The sequence below is a fragment of the Numenius arquata genome, chromosome 5 (genome assembly GCF_964106895.1).
Source record: "Numenius arquata chromosome 5, bNumArq3.hap1.1, whole genome shotgun sequence".
In the NCBI taxonomy this organism is placed as follows: Eukaryota; Metazoa; Chordata; class Aves; order Charadriiformes; family Scolopacidae; genus Numenius; species Numenius arquata.
Genome location: NC_133580.1, coordinates 68,263,034 through 68,273,568, shown reverse-complemented (window position 1 = coordinate 68,273,568; position 10,535 = coordinate 68,263,034).

Genomic DNA, 10,535 nt, shown 5'->3' with positions numbered 1-10,535 from the left:
TTCTCCACGCTCCTGTTCAGTCACTTTCCATTTATGCAAGTGAGCGCGAGTGGGAATCTTAGAGAGAGGGGGTAAAGAAAGTCATAAATTAAAAAAAAGCTTTTCCATCATGCACATTCTTCAAGTCTTTCTGTCTTACCAGGGCAAGGTAAGGAAGAAACAGAAGAAACCTCCAAATACTAGTACATTTTTAATCTTGATTTTCAATTATTCCAGGGTGTGGTTGCAGCAGATTGAATCAAAGAGCCACAGAGATTCATTCCAGGTGTTTTCATGGCTCCACATTTCCTTATTTTCTGCCGTTTCCATGCTTTTTGTTGTACACTAAATACCAACCATGTCTGGTTGACAAATATATTGGAGAATGTGTTAGTCTTTAAAAGACAACAGTTTACGTTTGTGGAAAAAAAGAAAAGCCAACAGATGTGAAATACTGTCGAAGTCTGAAGTTAGGTTATAAGCACGCACAACTCTTTAAAAGGCCTTAAAAATAGGAACTGTTCTCTATGTTTTCTGCAGCGTATCAGATGAAAGGTTGCTTTTGATCAGCCTCACAGCATCAGCTATCATGTCTTATCTTGGGACACTCATCCTTTCAAAAAAATACGGCGTACAATATAGCAAGGGCATGAAAAGGCTAATCTCCAATGGCTTTTAAGAGCATACTTTGCAGAGAATCCTAAGACCCATGCAACAAATCTGATTTATATCCACCTTTCCTATTATGCCTTCAAACTTTTGAAGCTTCATCAATTACTGTAGGACACTGCAGAAAAAAACCAAAAGTACAAACCCTTGCAAATTTTTCTTGGTCTATATACGTAGATTTGGAAGAAATTAGATTACAGTTGGAAAGAAACAGACCATATAAGGGTAACAGTTCTTGCCTGTGCCTGTCTTAGATACATTTTTATAGTCTGCATGAAGACATCTAGCTGAACGCTATTAATTGACACAGCATTATGCCATTTGGCAGATACGCAATTTAAAAAATGAGGTCATTAGCAGTCTGCTGAAAAGACATGGATTCTTATTATTTGTTATTAACAGCTTGTAAAAGCATAATTCTTACAGTGTCAATATGAGTGTAACACGTACAGCAACTGTAGATGCAGAGATGCCAGGTGGTGTGTTCAACCCATTCACAAATGCTCTTGACAGTAGAAGCCTACAGTTTCAATAGGAACCATGTTTTTTCTTTAATCAATATACAAACATAGTCCTGTTGATGTCGTCAAGTTTCATATCTTACCATATTTCTGTGGTGTCCTTGAAATAAAAAATGTACAAATGATATTTTAAGGCATTTTAGGTGCCGTATGCAGTAACTGCCCTAAGATTATAAAATAGATTTTTTTATAGCAGAACAGATTTTTTCATCCTAAAGTAACTTAGGCTTTTTTATTAAAAATAAAATCTTTTACTATAAGTTACCTACTGATTTGTCACAACTTCATTATGTGAAATAAGAAGAGGATAAATGTTTCAGGCTGCAGTAAGAGAGAAAATGCAGAGCTCAGTTTAATTCTATGTGTTATGCTTAAAATATTGTTTGGATCCCAAGAAACCAGAGACTCAATTAAAGTTAGTAGACCTTCTGATACACCACCTCAAGTTGTTATCACATCTGCTGGGTGAAACAGGACTTGGCAAAGCAAGCAATTACGTATGACCTCCAGGGGAACCCGAGTGCTGTAAGAATTGTGCCAATAGATGGGACTATTTCTTTTGTTGTCAAGAAACACTGTTGCTTTGGTTTTTGTTTTCCCTTTAAATGCAACAACACAGTAGCCCAGATCTAATAATCTGATGCCAGTTTTGAAAGAAGTTGTTCGAGTTTTCAAAATTCTAGCATAGAAATCAAAAGTATCACCATCTGAAATGACTTTAGCAATTCTAACAAACCTCTCTTCCATCTCTCTCATTTTTCTCGAGCACTAATTTGTGGTATTAGATATCTGCCAACTCCACTTAGAAATGGCTGGTCTCATCAAGAATCATAGAATGGCTTGGGTTGGAAGGGACCTTAAAGATCATCCAGTTCCAACCCCTGCCCTGGGCAGGGACACCTCCCACCAGACCAGGTTGCTCAAAGCCCCATCCAGCCTGGCCTTGAACCCCTCCAGGGATGGGGCAGCCACAGCTTCCCTGGGCAACCTGGGCCAGGATCTCACCACCCTCACAGCAAAGAGTTTCTTCCTGAGATCTCATCTAAATCTCTCCTCTTTCAGTTTAAAACCACTACCCCTCGTTCTATCACTCCACTCCTTCATTTGCTGCCTTATGCCTTGAAGTACAAGTACTCTAAAATGAATGTTTTTGTCCTATATGTGGAAAGTATACACATATATAATGTAGATACATTACATATAATGTAATAAAAGAGAGCTCTTTTGTGGTGCACTCACTGGAGTGTCCTGTATCTTACTGGCATCTGCATTATCCAGAAATGTTCAGGACACCTGCCTCCAAAGTCTACATTTTCAGTTTCCTGCTTGAATTTAAAACTCCTCTAGTTATCAGCCTTTCTCCGGAATTTGAGTGACACTGTGTACAACAGTTTTCACTGAATTTCACTGAATTTTTAGAGTTGGAAGGGACCATAAAGATCATCTAGTCCAACTCCCCTGCTGAAGCAGGATTGCCCAGAGCATGTCAGAGCATGTTACTCAGGACTGCATCCAGGCGGGTCTTGAACATCTCCAAAGAAGGGGACTCCACAACCTCCCTGGGCAGCCTGTTCCAGGGCTCTGGCACCCTCACCGTGAAGAAGTTTCTTCTCATATTTGAGTGGAACCTCCTCTGTTCCAGCTTGTGCCCGTTGCCCCTCGTCCTCTCACTGGCAACCACTGAAAAGAGTCCGGCTCCCTCCTCCTTCAACCCACCCTTCAGATACTTATAAGCATTGATAAGGTCTCCCCTCAGCCTTCTCTTCTCCAGGCTAAAGAGTCCCAGCTCCCTCAGCCTTTCTTCATAAGGGAGATGCTCCAATCCCTTAATCATCCTCGTTGCCCTTCGCTGGACTCTTTCCAGTAGTTCCCTGTCCCTCTTGAATTGGGGAGCCCAGATCTCCAGTTGTGGCCTCACCAGTGCAGAGTAGAGGGGGAGAATGACTTCCCTTAAAGTTCATCCCTTAAAAGGTGTGATCTGCATCTGCATTTTAAAAAAATATCTTTTTCATAAAAATTTGCTGTAAAATTAACATGTTTGTGTGGGTAATAAGTAAGCAAGACATCAAATTCTTAATGCACTCCCTTGTGTTGCTCTTCCAGATTAATTTTGTGATAAACACTTATCTGAACTAATTCATCCAGACACATACCAATAAGGTATTCAGTTTTATTCTATTACTGCAATATTATTATAATTATGTAATTGAGCCATAGGCTAGATCTCCAGTTAGCAGTAAGGAAAGGAACATCTTAAGGGATTTTAATTTGTTCTTGTAAATTGTGTGAAGTTGTGGATAAGCTTCAGAATCTTTCTGGGCTAGTAAGAACATCAATACCAGCCCATATTCATCATAGACCAGGGAATTTCCCAAAAGCCTCAAGAGAAAAAAAATCCAAAATTCTTCCCACACAACTTTTTAAATAATTGCCTGCTCCTGCCAAAGTTGTCTAAAATCTCAATGCAAATGTAACTAAAACCAATTGGGAACTCTAAATACATATTACTGTGCGGAATAAAAGTTCAGATAATACAATAAATGCATGAACACAGTCAATATCTCATAGCAGTAAAATTTACACTTGGCCATTTATCAAGAGCTATGGAATGTTTAAGATTTTGTTTCTGGCTGTTTAACAACCCATTGGTGGGGAAGGAAAGGCAGAGCTAAATATCCATCACAGATGACTTGCTGACAGCATCCTTCTTTTCTGAACATGTCTAGTATTTCCACTCAGTCTAGGAATGACAGTGGTAAATGAGGACCAGGGCAATTTGGTAAGTAGCTCTCTTCTTATCAATAAGGAGAGCTGTAGATTACAATAAGAGCTAGCCAGAAAATAGGGAAAATATAATAAATTGGGTTTTTTACTAATCATAGTTAATTCACTCTTTTATCAAGATGTTTTAAAAAATACTCAAAGTGTCAGCATTTTCACTGGCAGAAAGGAGGCTCATATACATCTCATACATAAAGCTGAGCTCTACTAATTCTTGCTGGAGCTGCACTCAGTTTATAGATTTGCTATTTTTTTAATAATAAAAAGGGCCATTCTGCTTATTTGTTCATATTTCCTGTATAGATTAGACCATGAACTTTTGCATAGTCACCTTCATCAAACCCAATAAATAGCAGCTAAACTGGAATACAGTAGGAAGAAGCAATTGAGTCTGTGGAAGGCAATTGATAAAAATGATCCTGCATTTGGGACCGCAACCATAATCTCACAATGAAACAATACTTTTAAACATGAAATTGTGCTTTAATTAATTTGAATACTTCAATGAAAATTCTCTATAATCAATTAATGAACCAAAGTATTGCCAGCAAAGACATTTAATAACCAGGTGGTTTATAATCACAATGAATGTAAGCATTTATGTTCACAATATACCCACATATATTAAGGTGATAGCTTTGCCATTAATATCAAGTTTGGCACCTCTCATTTTTTAGTACCTTTTCATTTTTTTCTTTTTTAATATCCAGTTGCTGTTTCAATTACCTTATTATGTAACATTATTAATGAATCTTGGTTACTAAATGAAATATTTCATTGTGCATCAGTTGTTCAATCATACACTAAAATCCCTACAAGAAAACTTTTGGTTAAGGAATTAAAAAAGATATGATGAAAGAATCCAAGTAGTTCTGTAGGTTCTTAGTTGTTCAGAGAAGCTTGAAGTGCTATCGAGTGAGTTTACAGTGTAAGCAGGATAATGCTAAAAATTAGTTGTTCAATAAAGTAACAGATCTTTAATGTATATGTACAAGGAGGTGTTTTAACAAGTTCAAAGATTTTCTTTTAAAGATTGTTGAATATTGGTATCTGTTGTGTGGAAACGGAAGATGAATCAATGAAAGAATCAGCTGTGGGTAATAGAGTCAGATAATGATGGAGCAAATACACTAATGACCAGAGAGCTCTTTTTCTTCCCTGACCACTCTCCTTAAGAAGTTGTGAGAAAGCAGTCATGAGTTGGAAAAAAAAAAAAAAAAAAAAAAAGAGCTTTGAGAAGAGCCAAAGGCAAAATGAATTTTAATTAGACAATCAAACCAAAGATCAGCATGTACCTCCTGTAAGCAGTAAATGAGCAATAAATAGATATGATCAGCTCGCTACATCTGTTCTTGTATTTAGCCTACATCTATTTGAATGCATGTCTAAGAGCAAGGGTCTGCTTTTTAAAGATAACAGTAGGTTAAATTGAGTTTTATTTACCAGGTCTTTCTATTTTGTATTGAACATATTTGCTTGTCTGTTTGTTTGTCTTCTCTTTTAGGAGCTCATCGTATGGAGTTCTATTCTGATAGGAGCTAGGTTTCTGGATTCAAAGCCCCTGTGCTGGGATTCTGTATTTCTCACTAATTTTAAAGTCCAGTCTCTGTACAACTTACTTTATGGATCCATAATATTGCAATTTTCTTTTTGTGTGCATTCTGTTAAATTGTGCGTATTGGTAGCAAGAGAGTTATTTAGTAAACACATAGGTTCAGCAACATGAAGACATTTGGTCTCTGGTAGAGCAGAAAATCTGTTGTAGGTTCTTCTGATACTTTTTTTAGCAAGATTTCAAATGAACTGTGAGTTCCAGATAAGAATTATCCTATTTATTACAGGTTATTTTTACATCTTTATTTCATATCTAGCCTTTCTCCTCTGCCATGAGCTCAATGAATTGAGTTACGCAAAACCTGGAACGCCGTGTGGCACTTCTGGCGGATTGCATGAAATACCTGTACAAACAGTGTGCGTGGAAAAAAACAAAAGATACTCTACCTACTACTGCTAATTAAATCAGGACTTTAACGTCCGTGAGACTCCGGTACTGGCATTACTTTGGAAAGGAGGTTCTTGAAAGATGCCAGGGAGTTGGTCAGCCTCAGAACACTGTGGTGTTTCAACGACTGCGTCTGTGACGTGCTTTGGCCAGATTAGGCTTTCTGATGTTGAGCAATCGACCTCAAAACTCTTGGCCGGAATAAATTCCGAATCTTATAGTCGTCTACTAGTGTCTTCTGTGCCGTGGCTGCAGCTGTTTAAGACCCAAAACTCTATAGTGGGCACACCAGGCTTGGGGAAACTTAATTTAATTTACTGCCAGTTAAAATAGATTCAGGTAATGGGAAGCAAAAAGTCAAACATTAAAACAAGGAAGTTAAATAGATTCATAGATTCATAGATTCATAGATTGGTCCAGGCCGGAAGGGACCTCCAAAGGTCATCTAGTCCGACCTCCCTGCAGTCAGCAGGGACACCCCCAACTAGACCAGGTTGCCCAGGTTAATGCATTTGCGTTAATGGATGCACCTGCTAAGCCACAGCACAGTAAGGCTACAAAAGTCCAAATTACTGTCTTCGGAGACGGAGTTTTAAAGGTCCGGTAGGCGTCGATTCCCATCACAGTTTGGGTTTAGGGGCTTTCTTCACTCTGGTATGATGTATCCACGAGGCTTGTTCTTTAATCTTGACTGCCTTGTGAGAAGTCAGCAGCACCTGGAATGGACCTTCCCATTTTGGCTTCAAGGGTGAATCTGAAAGAGATCTAACATACACATAATCTCCCAGTTCAATATCGTGCACAGGCCCACCGAGACCTCGGGCTCTAGTTCCTAAGACCAGCTTCTCTATTTCCCGAAGCTGTTTTTGCAGGCTTATTATATAATCAGTTAATACTTTGTTCCCGGTTTCAGTTGATGTTCCCGCCTGCACAATATAGGGTCTCCCATACAGTATTTCAAAAGGACTTAGCCCTTCCTTCATTCTGGGCTTAGTTCTAACTCTCATGAGTTCTCATGAGTTCCCTCTCTCTCTAAAATGGCTCTTTGCAGACAACTGCAGCGGCGTATTGAAACCGAAGCGTTCAAAACACACTAAAGGCTATAAAAAAATACAAAATACGCTAATCTCTCTGTAAAAGAGAATGATTTCTCAGTGCTTCACAACCGAGAGGGGAAAGACATGGGTTTAGGTTGTTCTTATGCCCCTTCAGCACTGCGTGGGCGCTCAGGCCCCGGACAGCGAGGGGGCTGCAGAGGCCTCCGTGAGGAGAGGCCGGGGCCGTCCTGTGCCGGTTCCAGGCGGTTCCAGCCGGTTCCAACCGTTTCCTCAACAGACCCACCTCAGGACTGATCCGAGCCTGTCAGTGACGCTGGTGCTGCCTCTGGGAAAAGATACTTAAGAAAGGGCAAGAACACCAGAGAACGGTGAGGAAATAAGCGTGAGGAAGAGCCCTGGGAACACCAAGGCCCAAGAAGGAGGAGGGGAAGGAGGTGCCCCGGGCCTTCAGCAGGTATTGCTCAGAAGCCCATGGAGGAACACACACCAAAGCAGGTGGACATTCCCAAAGGAATGTTGGCCCGTGGACAGCCCACACTGAAGCATGGAAAAAGTGCGAGAAAGGAAAAGTGAGTAGCAGAGACAAACCCACTGTTACCCCCCCCCCCCAATCCCCTCTGTGCTCCTTGGGACAGGGGTGGAGGAGTTGGAAGCGAAAGGGGGAAGTTGAACTGAGGAAAGGTGTTCTCATGGTTGTCTTCTTGTTTCTTACTACCCAAATCTATTTAAATTGGCAGTAAAATGAGGGGGGATCTTATCAATGCTTATAAATACTTAAAAGGTGGGTGTCAAGAGGATGGGGCCAGTCTTTTTTCAGTGGTGCCCAGTGACAGGACAAGACGGAACGGGCACAAACTTGAACATAAGAAGTTCCATCTCAACATGAGGAGGAACTTTCCTGTGAGGGTGGCAGAACCCTGGAAGAGGCTGCCCAGAGAGTTGGTGGAGTCTTCCTTCTCTGGAGACATTCAAACCCGCCTGGACACGTTCCTGTGGGACCTGCTCTGGGTGGACCTGCTCTGGCAGAGGGGTTGGAGGAGATGATCTCCAGAGGTCCCTTCCAACCTCGTATCATTCTGTGATTCTGTTAATTAAATCAACTCTCCCCAAGTTGAGTCTGGTTTGCTTGCAATAGTAACTGGTAAGGGATCTCCCTGTCTTTGTCTTGTTCCATGACCTTTCTCATCCTGTTCACCCACCTGGTGGGGAGTGATCGAGCGGCTGGGTGGGTGTTTGGCTGTTAGACAGGTCTAACCCACCACAAGGGTGCACACACTCCCAGCAGCCCTGCAGGTGGAAACAGCGTGGTTAAAGAAGCAGAGCAGCATAGAGCTGAGTGATAAGCAGATACTGAGGTGGTTTGATAGATTTGATCTATAATTTGGAGCAGTCTAGATTTTTAATCCAGAAGATTGCAAAAGGAATATGACGGTATCCTCACTTACAAAGACCATAAACTGTTCTCATACACGAGCAGTGTTATGTGTTAAACAGCTAGTAGAGACTGCATATTTTTGTAATACAGATATGAAAATGTCACGTTTTGGGAAGTAGACAGAGGAGGCATCTGCTCAGTTATCTTGCTATTCTCAGTTAACTTACTATCTTGAAATACAAGTTTATTTCACACATTAAAATCATAAAGTGCCTACATAAACATCGTTTTGGCCAGATATCTTTAATCATCGCTCTATTTGTTCCAACCTCATACTTTTCATGGTTACATGAAAGTATTTATAAAAGCGTGTAGTCACAAATCTACTGAAGTGAAGAAGTATTCAGATATCACAGACAAACTTTTTTTTTTTTAACTCACTTTAGATACTTTGAATTTTTTTGTCTGTCTGGGTACACATTTATTACCCTTAAATGACAATATTTGGAAACTACTCCTGGCACTAGCCAAGAAAATATTACTGCAACCACAACGAGGACAGTTATGAATTCCCATTCAGATACTTCTGTAATCATTAGAGAATAATGAATCGATAGAAATTGTATATGAAGTATGTCTGGTTGTTCTTCATTAGTTTGAGTTAAACATGGATTTACATTTTTAACTATATCAAGTTACCTCTCTCTGCATTTGACACAACTACTTTGAAAGCAGAGTAAAATGGACATAAATGAACGAAAATGACTATTTTGCATAGGGAGTAACTATTTTCTGGCTGACTTGTATCAGAAATCTGTTTTGTACATGTTCTATGGCTTGTATAAAATGCACAAAGTAATGAGGCTCATCATTATCATGCTATTGTCATTTCAAAGCTTTGAAATGCAAAAATTAGCATTATCATTAGTTCCACAAGTTTTTTCCACATAATGAAAACAATTAATCAGTATAAACTGAATGTTTCAAGTCACTGGCAAGGAACGAATTCATAGATTCCTTGCAAGTAGGACTTGCACAATTTTTTTTTACTTCCTCCATTATGCAGGTATTAAGATTTTAGATGTCTGTTCTGGTGTCCAGTCATAAAAAATGAAATGAAAATAGAGCTCATTCAAGCCATTTGCTTACCCTAAGGCAGGATCAGCTATATCTTCCTCAGTCCGGGTTAGAACGTATTTAGACATTTTAAGGGTGATTTCTATAGCTCTGGAAAATCATAGTTTCTCTATGATACGTATTTCCTATTCCTGTTCTTATTGGAGTTAAACCTGTTTGACTCTCCATGGGCTTGAAAGTGGTTTATCCACTTACTCTTGAAAGTTTTATCATGTTCTTTCCTCATTCTTCTCCCTAGTTTTAGCAAGCATCATTCCTTCAATCTTTCTTCAGTGAGGATGTCTGATAAGCCCCTGGTCAATCACATTTCTCTTTCCTGACTACCTCCAGCTGATGCCTAAAACTAAATGCAGCACTCTAAATTAGAGGTTTACTAATGTGAGAGAAAAAGATTACTTTTTATGTTACAAACGTAGCATTAGGTCTCCCTCCTGTGCAAGATGACATTTCAACTTCAGTTTATATCTACTAAATTCCCAGGTTGCCGTGGAACCAGCGCTGCCCGGTTGGTTACTCCCCACTGTACATAGACAGTTTATTTCTTTCTCTCAGGCATGGAGTGTCATACACACTGGCTTCTGCCTGCTCTGTCTCCTTGGACTCTCCATTTTAGTCCTCTCTTCTAGTGCTCTCCAGGGCTTCACTTCATGTGCCACTTCATTACCTTTATTCTACCATTCACAAAAGGAGTAGTAAAAATAGATCCTTACCTTGCAGAACCACTCTTGATACAGCCCTGCCTTTTGACAGGGAACTACTAATAACTGCTTTCCGACTACAGGTTTCAGCTGGTTTACACCTCTTTCATCTCCACCATGCTTTTCAAGCTTCTTTATCATGATGTCACATCAAAAGACTTGGGAAAGTCGAGGTGTGACATCTGCTGCTTTTCCTCTCTTCTTAGGGTCCCCTGTCACGCCAGAGAGGGAGATGAGATTGGTTGACAGTAGGTGTTCATGATAAATCCATGCTGATTTCTTCTCATCTCTTTCTGTTTCTCCCTGTTTAAGGCA